Source organism: Pholcus phalangioides, unplaced genomic scaffold (genome assembly GCF_987345545.1).
Source record: "Pholcus phalangioides strain wild (caught in Gottingen) unplaced genomic scaffold, Ppha-v1.0 ptg000004l_1, whole genome shotgun sequence".
Classification (NCBI taxonomy): Eukaryota; Metazoa; Arthropoda; class Arachnida; order Araneae; family Pholcidae; genus Pholcus; species Pholcus phalangioides.
Window position 1 is genome coordinate 24,502,139 of NW_028301597.1, and position 13,733 is coordinate 24,515,871.

A 13,733-nucleotide genomic window follows, 5' to 3' on the forward strand; every position below is an offset into this window, starting at 1 on the left:
AGAAGGCAAGGGACTAAGTTAGTTACCAAGAGAGAATAAGCACGAGCGAATTTTATTCAAGTTGACAATTCAGTGAATGACTAAACGAGTGAACTAGGGAGGGACCAGTTTAGCGACGAAAATAGAGGATATATAGACTAAGTTACCAGATCGGTAGGCGACCAAAGAGTGACCTGGAGCGTTAGCGAGCATGTGAATGACCAAAAAAGAGTGGGACCAGTTCTTTTTGAGGGACCAAAAGAGTGACTTAGAGACAGAGGCGTCAAAGTAGACTACACAGAGTCACTATTATACACTATTTTGACGTGACGTGATGCCACGTCAGACCGTCAGAGACATTGTGAATTTTAATTCGTAGAAATTCGGTGATGTGGGAATTCTCACGAATCAGAATTCGCAACGTCACGTCAGTGTGGTGTGCAGCGGCCTTCAGTCATTTCTGCGCTAAGCCTTGAAATTGTATTTTTGCCCATTGGACCGCAAAATGTTGTAGTCCGGTACTAGTACTTGTCGAATATTTCTGGAAATTTCTGTCAGCCATAATGTTTATATTTTATCCAACTGAAAGAATAGAATAAAAGGAAAAAATGGAAAGAATAAAAAAAAAGAAAAAGTAGAATAAAACAACGATACGTCTGGTAATCAGTGGGCCTCGAGTCAAACAGGGGGCTCAAATCATTGACATTTTTTATATAATTTTGAATTCTTTGGTTCCTTAAATATATTTCTTTTTTATCTTGTTATTACAGTAAAACCTGTCTTTAACGGAACCTGTATTAAGCGGAAAACCTATCTTCAACGGAAAGAAATCGTGGTCCCGTGATTTCTCAATGTCAAAATACACATTAAAAAACCTGGATTAAACGGAACCTGTCTGACGCGGAAACGGAAAGGAAAATTGTACCCTTTAACGGAAAATTTCAAGCAAACAATGACAGTCAAGGAGACAGTTATTTTCCGGATATTATGCTGAGGTGAACTCGGAAAGAAAAGTCATCACGTCTCCGCCGGGACTCGAACCCATCCCCTCTTGCATACCGGGCAAATATGCTACCATCTACACCACTGGAGACATGACCCTGCCTTCCTTATTTCACACACTGTGGCGTGAGGCGCTGAAGTAGAGATTTCCTGAAATTGAGGCTACTGTCTCTACGTCAGCGGCACACGCCACAGTGCGTGAAATAAGGAAGGCAGGGTCGTGTCTCCAGTGGTGTAGATGGTAGCATGCGTGCCCGGTATGCTAGAGGGCCTGGGTTCGAGTCCCGGCAGAGACGTCTTTCCGAGTTCACCTTAGCATAATATCCGGAAAATAACTGTTTCCTTGATATCTTGGGCTGAGAAAACGCCATCTATTTTTTTGCCTCTGTAAACAATGAGAGTGTTTGGCGACCAAAGGATCATACAAAACGTTAAAGTGCTCCACTTTTTACTGTTTACTCAATCTATGCTTGCAAATACGAGTTCAACATCATTCTCCTCCCTTAGATTAGCAAAAAACTGTAAACGTTTCTGTACTTAATGCTGTGGATTTGATAAGCCACATGTAGTAAAGCAATTGCTTTCTGAAATTGTAACAAAATTTTTCGGTAAAGCTGACCTTTCTACGGGAGAAATCAGTGTAAAGATTGAATTTCCAAATGATATGTAAGACTTACAAAATTGTATGCAAGATGTGTGCATTCCATGATCGGCAAAATTTGTCGGGGAGAATAAATTTTAGGGAAAAGTACCGTTCTCTAACATCGATTAATTAAGAGCATCATGGGCCCCCGGGCCAAGTGACTTTTTTGAAGCCCTATCTGGCAAATTTTCGAAAAATTCAACCGATTCTCATTTTTCTGAGGCCCCCGGGTGGGCCCATGCGTTAAGACGGCACTGTATTAGGGGTGGCAAAATCATGTTGCTGTTTCCCTCACAAAATTCGTAGTTACAGCCCTGATGCTGAAGATTACATAAACATACACGAAAATGTACAAACCTGCCATGGTTTGACAGACACTGACACCCTAACTGAAAATTTTATAAAAAGTTATAAAAAGAACGTAAATGTCGTTATTTCAGAAGAAAAACAGTGTAGATTTTGGAGTTTTATACTGATGCTGCCAAAACTTAAATACAGTATTTAGTAATTATTTATTTACTTATTTTATTTATTTTTAAATATTATTTACTTTTTATCTTCAATTAATTTATTTTTATTTTATTTCAATCCCACACGAGGTCATTACATAATTTTACACATTATATCGACTGAACCTCTACTAAGCGGAAACTAGTGTTCAACGGAACAAAATCTCGGTCCCTTGCGATTCCGTTGAAGACAGGTTTTAATGTATAAAAATTATCCTATTTTTCTTCGTTTCTCTACCAAAAAAAAGTGTATTTTTTTATTGAAAGGTGTCTCCAAAAAATGCTTCGTACCCGGGTTCGCACACAAGTTAAGACGGCCCTGTCTGTGAGATGTCTAAGTTTCATATGCAAGTTCTTTTCCTACCGAGCCTGAGGTGGCCACCGATAGATGGCGCCTTTACTTCCCACCCAAATCCATCGGTAGGAAATTGCCGTATGGCGATATTACCGGAGTTGGTGTGTGGTAAAGTAGGTCCCTTGCTCTCTAGGTCGCTTCTGGTCACTCTCATGCTTATACGCTCGCTTGGTCACTAACTTACTCTCTAAGTCACTTTTTCGTCGTTCATATGCTAGCAATCTCTCTAGGTTACTCACCCACGCAGTTCCTCACTCACTAAAAGCCGATTCGAATTTATGGTTTTCCTGACTGTGGAAAAAATATGCATATTTTTTCACTTTCCTCCCATTCTGCTGACCATTGAGTGACCACTCATTCCTGAACTTCCCACCCAGGACTAGAGAACGCTAAGCCTCGTGTAAATACGTATCTGGCAGTCGCGGCAGTATGTTGATTGTATTCGTTATTGCGAATTCCGTTGTCACTGAATAATGAACTTTTGAAATCCAAACGAATGATAACGTGTCACGAAATGTTCGTGTGGACATTGCTTAAGCCTATAACACGATAAATTTTCTCGCACGTTCGAAATATCAAAAAGCCATTGTTTATTCATTCAATCATCGATTACACAATCGTGAATTCGAAGGTCAGTTTTTTTCACCAGTTGGTCCTTCAAGAGATCGAATTTCGTTAAACGTGTGACAGAAATCGAATAGTAATAAGTTAAAAAAAAACAATATTCAAGTTAAGTTTTTTTGTTATCACTTAATTTACTTATCGGTCAGATCAGATCACATTTGCTTAGAGCCTCGATAATTTTTGAGCCATCGAATTGGGGCAATCTATGTATAATTGCTGACTGTGCATGCATCTCGTACACATTCCTCTACGGAATTTTTAACGAATCGGAACATGCCGGAATGTGTGTTCTTAGTGTATGTGTGGCCCCCTAACGTATTTATGATGTCGACTTGCACTTGTTTCGTGTTCATGCTGCCATCTGTCTTGTAGACTTACCCGTACAGTAAGGCAATTGGGGGCCTGCAATTGTGGCCCTGCACGTGAAGAAGGAGACCCGTGTAGACAGGCCACCAGGGACCCTGCACGTGAGAAAGGAGTACAGAGCGGACAGGATATGGGGAGACAAGCGACCCGTGTTTCTGTAAATATGTTATTAAGGCATATATTTATTTTGGTATTTAATAAAGCTCCAAAATGAGCGGGGTGATTCTGGAGGGGAGGCTCCTGTCATGGGGTTTGGCTACCAGCCTTGAAAATGTTGCCGTCACGGTCACAAGTTCAGTATAGACTAAGATATTTTCCCTAATGAGCTTGGGGTAACCACCGATAGATGGCACCTTCACTTCCAACCCAACTCATTAACGAGAGGGAGTAAATTGCAATAAAGCGATACGGCCAGAGTTGGTGTTTGGTGAAGTAATAGTATCTGTTTAGTTCTGTCGGCTCTCTGCGGAGAAACTTTTTTGAAATGGGGGACCGGCTCGCGCATTCTCATCTCGAAGTTGGAAAACCATGAGAAACCAACTACAGCCGACCACCACTGTGCCGTCAATGGGGTTCGAACCTGAATCCTCTGGATGAGAGTCCAGCATGATACCCACATGAACGTACAGCGGCTTATAATCGTTGACGATAATGTACGACACCCTAATTGGAAGGGCGAAAGGCTCTAATGCGTATATGCTCAACCCATGGCCCGCGGATCACATACGGCCCTCGGAGTCATCTGATGTGACCCGTGACCACAAACATTATTTTATAAAATTGAAATGAGCGACATCAGTTAAGGGGTCATTCAAGTATTACGTCAGCATCGAGTGGGGGAGGGGGTTTCGGATTTGCTGACTTTTGATGACAAATGGGGGGGAGGGGGTTTGAAGGTTGCTTACGTCATCAACCACCCTTTTTGAAGATATGAAATATTCTAAACTGCTGACAAGGAGGGAGGGGGTCAGTGTTTTGCTGATTTGTGCTGACAAGCTGAGGAGGTCAAAAATGGCTAAAAATCTGCTGACGTAATACTTGAATGGCCCCTAAGTGGTCCGGAGCGCATTTATAGATCACTCGACCCGCGGCACATTTGAAGTCACCCATGGCACATTCAAAGATCACTTAAGTGATCTGGAACAGCCCCCCCCCTCCCAGGTCACTTAAGTGGCCGGCGGAACATTCTCACTGCAATTAAATGACTCGCCGCACATTTCCCGATCAATTAAGTGACCCCGCAGGACATTCACAGATCACTTGAGTGACCCACGGTGCAGTTACACATCACTTAAGTGGTCCGCGGCACATTCCCTGACCATTTAAGTGACCCGCAGGATATTTAAGTGATCCCAGGTCATCAGCAAGTGACCTGGAGCGCTGTTCCACATCACTTAAGTGACTCGCAGCACATTCTCACTTCAATTAAGTGACCCCCGGCAGATCTCCAAATCACTTAAGCAGTCCGCGACGAATTTATAGATCACTTGAGTGCCATGGGCCCCTTTCCAAACCAATGAAAAGGCCAAAACCCGATAAAAGGGGTTGAGCACACTTGCTCTAATGTCTTTTTTGCTTAGGGAACCCAGAAAGCTAATGTCGGGCACCTGGTGATAAAATTTACATGATGAATGTTCGGAAATATACAAATTTAAATTTCAGTACAAGGATTAAAAAAACTGGAAAAATGTTTTGAGGTTAGAGATTCGAAAAATTTCTTCACTAATACTGTTTCAATCTTTAGTACCATTGATTGATCTCGACAATCTTTAGTGTCGTAGATTGATCCTTGTAATTGATCATTATATAGCGATTCTTGATGCCCTAAATTGATCCTTAGATAATGATTATTGGTACCTCAGATTGATCCTTATATAGTGGTTATTTCTAACCTAGATTGATCCTTATATAGTGGTTATTTCTAACCTAGATTGATCCTTATATAGTGGTTATTTCTAACCTAGATTGATCCTTATATAGTGGTTATTTCTAACCTAGATTGATCCTTATATAGTGATGTTTGGTACCGTACATCGGAAAATCTTTCATATCATAGCATTGGCGTCGGAGCCGGGGGGTGCTGTGGATGCTTAATTATCCACGGAAATTTGTATAATGGGTCCAAGCACCTCTAGAATTGATTTGTATCAAAATTTTCTGAATGGAAACTCAAAACGGTTTACGGAAAATTCACCGGCATGCAATTCACCGCTAGGAAAATTCACCGCCGGAAAATTCACCGACAACAGTTCGATGCGAGTCGGAAAGCGAGGGAGTGAGCGATTGAGTTACTAAATCAGTGAATGAGGGATTGAGCGAACGAGTGAGCGAGCGGGCGATCTACACTGAGTCCATAAGCGAGTGAGTGAATAAATCATTTGTGACACTACTAGGTTAAAACTAACTAATTCACTCACTAGGTCACTCTCACATACTCACTAGGTCACTGTCACATACTCACTAGGTCACTCTCACATACTCACTCTCACATACTCACTAGGTCACTCTCACATACTCACTAACTCACTCTCACATACTCACTCTCACATACTCACTAGGTCACTCTCACATACTCACTAGGTCACTCTCACATACTCACTCTCACATACTCACTAGGTCACTCTCACATACTCTCTCACATACTCACTCTCACATACTCACTAGGTCACTCTCACATACTCACTAGGTCACTCTCACATACTCACTAGGTCACTCTCACATACTCACTAGGTCCCTCACTGACTCAGTAACTCAATCGCTCAGTCTCACGCTAACTGACTTGCATCGAACTGTTGTCGGTGAATTTTCCTAGCGGTGAATTGTATGGTGGAGAATTTTCCGGACACGACTCAAAACGAACACCCACAAGTTCAAAACACTTTCGATACACACAGGGCTGCAACTAGATGCTTGGTCACCCGGGGCAAGTACGCATTTTGACGCCCCCTTTAAAGGAAAGGTTTCAGAATGAAATTTGCGCCCCCTCGGGTCTCCAGGGGCACGAGATCCGCCTGCTCCCCCCTAGTTGCAGCCCTGGATACACACACACACACCGAAATGCTGTGACACACCAGTTGGAAAATGCGTCTTGATTAGTACTTTCAAAGGCGTATATTTAAGAGGAATTTAATAAGTGGGCGGCAGCAAGTCCGAATAGGCGGTCAAGAAGATCATATTAAATTGGGCAAAACCATAAAATCACCTCTGATTACTTTCAATATAGTTTATCCCCCCCCCCCCCAAAATTATCTCGCAGCACCCCTACAACGCCATGACGCACTATTCAGAGGAATCCAATTTTAGATAGGATGAGCCTTTCAATGAATAACGTAATCAGTAATTATTATCTATCGATTATTTAAGTGGAAAAACAATTGATGGAATCGTTATCTTTGGACACAGCAGGCATGTGTGATATATGAATCAACTTCCAAAAAAAAGCGGGACTAGTCAATCATCCCAATAACCCAGGGGTGCTTAACGTTTTTCAGCCGTGACCCAAAATCAACAAGATCAATTTTGCTACACATCGGTCTATTTCGACTTGGAAAAAAAACCATACGCTTACTAAATGTTTCTAAATAACAAAACATTTGGTTTCCGAAAATTTTCGAACCAGTCGGTGGAGTCTGAAATTTATTCAGAAATTTATTTATTCCATAGAGTTTCTGAATTTTTATTCATTCTGAAATCATTTCTTTCATAATTTCTAGATTTTTACTAATTTTGTAATTTTTTTCTGTCATAATTTCTGGATTTTTATTAATTTTGTAATTATTTTTCATAATTTCTGGATTTTTATTAATTTTGTAATTATTTTTCATAATTTCTGGATTTTTATTAATTTTGTAATTTTTTCTCTCATAATTTCTGGATTTTTATTAATTTTATAATTATTTCTTTCATAATTTCTAGATTTTTACTATGGGATTATTATCATTCATTCTCAAATTATTTCTTTCATAATTTCTAGATTTTTACTATGGGATTATTATCATTCATTCTCAAATTATTTCTTTCATAATTTCTAGATTTTTACTATGGAATTATTAAGTCTGGAATTATTCCTTTCATTATTTTTCGATTATTCCTTTCATTATTTTTCGATTATTCCTTTCATTATTTTTCGATTATTCCTCTCATTATTTTCAATTATTTCTTTCATTATAATTCTGGAAATGTTTTAATCAATATTCAGGAATTTTTCTTTTCATTTCTTATGGAATTGTATAATTCTTTCATTAATTACACGAAGTCTCGCCAACAATGAATCATCATTAATTTTTGTTTAGGGGGTGTAGGCTACATATTTTTTTACAGACATTTTTCAGCATCCCTGTGCATTCTATAATAATGTTATGCCTTTTTGAATGCCGACATCCCAACCGGAAAAAAAGGATACATATATAATCCGATCTAAAAAAGAGAGCCGCCCCTCCCTTTAAAAATGTCTGGGTTTTAACCCAGACTGCCGAAGTCGTTAAGTCGCCCTCCAAAAATGTGGTACAACAAATGGATTCATAACAGGATTGTACTGTATATGGATTTTTATGACCCATTTCAGAAGCACCTGTGACCCCCCGTGCGATAACCGAAACATTGACCAATGGGTCACAAACGATAATAACATTTCTTCAAATGAAAATGAGGGTGAAGAGGACTCGCAGAAAGAGCCGCCGTTTGTTATTATCATCATCGCTGAATGATTATTCAAGAGAGGATTGACTGATAATAACAGATAAAAATATAACAGGGTTATTTTTAGGACCTTGCACCTTTTATTTTTCTCATCCTCCTAATAAATAGAGATCTCTCGTCTTTATCTTTAACTTACAAAAATAAAAAGAGAATGATATCTCTTTTTCTAGTGTTTCATTATAATCTTTATCACGTGCGTAGCGTACGTTATATCATGACCAAAGTCCTCTCGTGTCATTGAAGCGATGATGATGATGGCTGTGAAGGTTATTCACATGATTACGAGCGTATCATCATATGGAACGGGGAAACAAAAACAAACAACTGGTTGCTCTCTCTTATGTATTTTCGTTCAGTTCATGATTTGATCATGTTCTGTATTTTGAAATATGCCCTAATTGCGGAACACATTTTTTCTCTGCTTCCCTGTTGATATAATAGTATTTTTCTCTCATGTTATCACCATACGAAACATGTCAATCATCTCTGCACTGCCGGAGCGAGTACCCTGATGATATCAGGAAAGCGTCTATATATGTCTTTGTCATTTGTCAATTTCATTTTGAATACAATCATTTCATCAGGCTATTCCTCTTACGTAGAATGACCTGGTTAAAAAAGACATTCAAAAAGGGAATTCGCAGACCTTCCTGGCCCTGTGGCAGCAATTTCAGACCCTCTTGTGTTCCTACCCTGATGTTACAGTTCAAGGACTGAATTATCCTTAGTGAAACTGATTTTCTAAACACACTCGATAGCCATTAGCAGTCATTAGTACAGTAAAAATTGATCGCTATTAATATATACTTTGATTGATCACTATTGTCCGTGTACTAGTGATTCTTATTATCGAATTGAATACGCTCCCTTCATTATCATTGGTATTCTTAGCACACACACACACACACACAAATACCGAAGATTTTCCCTTAATGATTTCTTGACACAGAATATTTGTCCTTAGTGATTTCTTGACACAGAATATTTGTCCTTAGTGATTTCTTGACACAGAATATTTGTCCTTAGTGATTTCTTGACACAGAATATTTGTCCTTAGTGATTTCTTGACACAGAATATTTGTCCTTAGTGATTCTTGACTCTGAATGATTTCTTTGATTTCTGAATGGTCTTTAAGGATTTCTTGACAAGAAAAAAATGGCTCTTTTAATGATTCTTGGTACCGAAATACGGTTCCTAATGATTTTTAGTATCAAAGTATGGTCCTCAATTATTTCTTGACACAGAAAATCGGTCCTTAGTGGTTCTTGACACCAAAGATTGGTCCTTGATGACTCTTGCCACCGAAGATGAATCAAGTAAAAATCTTTGTAGGATATTTAAAAAAAATGATATAAAATATACAAGACTTGAAGGCTAATCAACGGCTACTTAATCATTTTCTATTCCTACAGTTTTGAATTCAACAAAATTAGTTCATTGACTATTCGCTCCATTTATTTCTTGGCTTACACCCTGTCAATTCCACATGTCTTTGAACATGCATCGAATTGGGTACACACTCAAATCGTTTCTACATCCCCCCCCCCCACCCACTCCATCTCAAAAAGAAATGGCTAATCTTGGATTTCGCCTTGCTTCCAAATAATCACACCAGCCATTCAAAAAATATAAGTTTAAGATATTCATTTAGTCGTACGATTAACGACCTATTTTCCCGCCCATTAAAAAAAAACATCTTTCTATTTAGTTTCTTCTTTTAATAATCATTCATTTTACAATAATTCATTTTCTACTTTCATCAATGAACTCTTGTGGGATCAACTTGGCACGTGCCGCCTGATTTTGTTTTGCGTGCAGTAGCCTATGGGAAGCTTTTCATTGGCATGTGCGAATCGCGGAAAAACTTGAGAGATGTACCTCAATCATTAATTAGCGAGTGAATCAAGCCGTAATCAAAAACCATGTGGTAATTATGGATCAGAAAAAAATAACGAGTTTTTCTTTTTCTCCCCCTTGGCTCATGTAAACATTCCGCATTAATATAAAAACACGTGTGTGATGCCTGCGGGGGTAATTTATCAATTTATTACTTCCTCTTAGGTATAATATAAGGAAGAAAACTCGTTGTGAGGCCATTAAATACCTTTCATATAATCATTAATAAACTGCAAAATGTCGGCCTATAGGCGCGAGTAATGCGCTGAATTAGTATTTGGGATCATCTGTAGGATTATTTCGGGACTTTTTCGTGTGATGGATGTAATTTTTTTCATTTCATTATGGTTGAAATTGATAGAAGAAAAAAAAAATCATATCTTTGTGCAAGATCTCATCCATGGGCCTCCATAGTAAAGAGTTATTATAGAGCCCTTCACCCCCCCCCCCCCGGACAGTGCCTAAGCGGGGACGTGTCAAAACGGATTCGATTAGTGATCATTGATACTGTAAATTGATCCTTATGAACCTATATATTGATCATTATATAGGATCTATAGTATATTGATCATTATATAGGATCTATAGTATATTGATCATTTATGTACGTGTGTGGATCCTTAGTACCACAGATTGACACTTATTGATCGTTAGTGATTTATTGCACAGGAGATTGATTTTCTTAGTGATTTATGGCATTGGAGATTGATCCTCGGTTATTCTTTGGTACCAGAGATTGATTCTTATCAATCCGTAGTGATTCTTGCACCAAAAATTAATTCTTATAGATCCTTAGTGGTTTTTGACACCGGAAATTGGTTCTTATCGATCCTCAGTGATTATTGACACCGAGAGGGGTTCTTATTGATTCTTAGTGATTCTTGGCGTCGGAGATTGGTTCTTATTGACCTTTAGGTATGCATTGGCACTCGAGATTGATTTTTTAGTATTTTTGTCACCGATATTGATCTTTAGTGGTTCTTGGCACCGTAAATTGGTTCTTATTGTGATCTTTAGTGATTCTAGACGACGGAGATTTGTTCCTATTAACCTTTTTAGTGATTCATGACACTGGAGATCGATTCTTAGCACAGAGTAATAATACTATATCTTAAGTCTATGATTCTTAGTATTTTTCAGAACTGAAGATTAATCCTAAGTAATTCTCGGCACCCGAGGTTGATTCGCATTGACCCTTGGCGATTTTTCGATTCCCGGATATTGATCCTCATTGATTCTTGCCACTAAAGATTGGTTCTTATTGATCCTTCGTGATTCTTGATTACTGATTCTGGCACTGGAAATCGATTCTTAGTACTTATCATCACCGAAGATTGATCTCAGTGATTCTTGGTCATTTGATCAGTTGATCATTTTTGTCGCACCACGGTCATTTTCTTCACACGAGGCCTAATTACACCGGGACCTACAATTTCTTGCCGATTCCGAACGGCACGCTTGTTTTTTATACTCATCGAGAGGTTGGTGCGCTAACCCTTCGATGGGGGGGGGGGAGGACTCCCTGCGGTAGCAATTTTTCCTGCGGTCATGTCGCCATTTAGTGATTCTTGGCATCGGAGATGATTACTTCTTTAATCGTAGATGGATTTGAGATGGGAGTACCGATTTCAGATTCCTAAACTTTCTACATTCGCATCACCCTTGAGAATATGAAAGTAGCAAATATGTCATGGCACACCCGACCAATTTTGAGACAATTATGCGTCACAACACAGTTTAGTTACCACAAAGTCGTAGTTACAGGGGCACTAGACGAACCATAATCTAGGGAGGCAAGTTCGAATGGATGGTTTCTTTTTCTCTGTTCGCTTGAAATTGGTCATATCATATAAGTTTTCTGAATTTCTAAAAGAAAGGTGGAAAAAGTAGAATTTGCTACTTTTCGGGGGGGGGGGCAGCTTCAAGCACTTCACTTTTTGTTTGATTGAGCTATAACAGATTTTTTTCCCCATTATTTTTTTTATTAATTCTAACATAATATTCATTAAGTTTGGTATTACCAACGCCTCTTTTATTGCCAAAATTTGCCGCATTCGCGTGCCGACAACACCATAAAATTTGTTTACGTATCATGAAAGCAATAAAACGTGAAACTCGTTGTGAATCGAGACTCTGGGCTTTCTATCATTATATAGAAAAAAAAAAATTTGATCAGCTGCCTTGCGTATCAATATCATACGTTTACCTCTCAGTACTGTTTCTACATTGAATAGACTTGAATGATGCGGATAAAAGAAATGTTTAAGGGATGCCGATTATCATCAAGATAGGTTTAACGCTCTCAGCGGTATGGACGAAATATCGTGCCTCATTAAAAGCCTTTTATTTAAGCATTGACTAGCTCCGATATTTTTATAGATGGCAGCTCTGAAAAATCAAACACAACGCTACATATGCACCCAGACTGTTAGATACACACACAGTTACACACAGGCACAACTCACTAGGTAGTAAATCGCCCATAAATGGTAATAGACCTGAGTTGTGCTCGGTTTGAAAGAAAGCCCCGATATTTTGAGCTGCTGTGGTTGTCGAGTGTTAAGAGTGTCGGATTCGCATTGCGAGGACCCATGTTCGGACCCCACCGGCTCCACAGTGGTGGTCGCCTAAAGTTGATTTTCTGTAGTTCTCAACTTCGAAGCGCGAATGCGAACCGATCTCTCCGTTGAAAAGTCTCGCCACAGAGAGCAACAGGCCTACAACCGTACATAGATTCAAACATCACACTTCAAGCAGAATTTGTAATATGTATAGCACCACTAAAAATTCAACACAACACTATATACTCACTCGTACGTCACTGGTCCTTCAAGTATTCCCTGGAAATGCACTGCAGGTATACTCATTCCCCCCCCCCCCCCACCACAAAACTATTCAGTAATCATATGTAAAAATTATGTGCAATTTGGTTAAGAAATTGAAAAAAGCTATCGAAAATGTGTTGATGCACGTATCAGAAAAAAAAATGTTTTTACTAGCGTCCTCTGCCGCAGACTTAAAACAATTTCTGAATTGATTCATATTATAGGAATATGTATGTCCCCTTTTGCAGAAATTTATGGTTTAAATTATTCTTTTGATAAAATTACACTTGAGCTCAATCATAGAGAAATTTGATGCAGTCAAAAAATATCGGTTCTTTTTTTTTTTTTTTTTTTTAATGTTTTGTTGTTGTGAATAGATTTCATTCCGTTTCAAGACATTTTCGGAAATTTTGCGTGTAAAGATAAATTAGTTTCATTTTGCAATGCCATCTATCTTTGACTTTAGATAATACTTCTTGATTTTACACGCATAAATTCTGGTGAAATCTCGCCTAAAGTACCAAAGAATGTTTAGAGGTGTCGCGAGTTCAATACCCGGTTCGTCCTTGTCAGAAAACTTTCCTGGCACAGAAGTACAGCAGAAACGGCGACATGACCGCAGAAAAAAATTGCTACCGCAGGGAGTCCCCCATCTAGGGGTTAGCGCACCAACTTCTCGATGAGTATAGTAAACAAGCCTGCCATTCGGAATCGGCAATTAATTGTAGATCCTGGTCTAATTAGCCCTCGTGTGCAGAAAATGACCGTGGCGCGACAAAAATGATCAAATGATCATACGTATCATTTATTTTATTGGAAAATTGATTCCTCAATA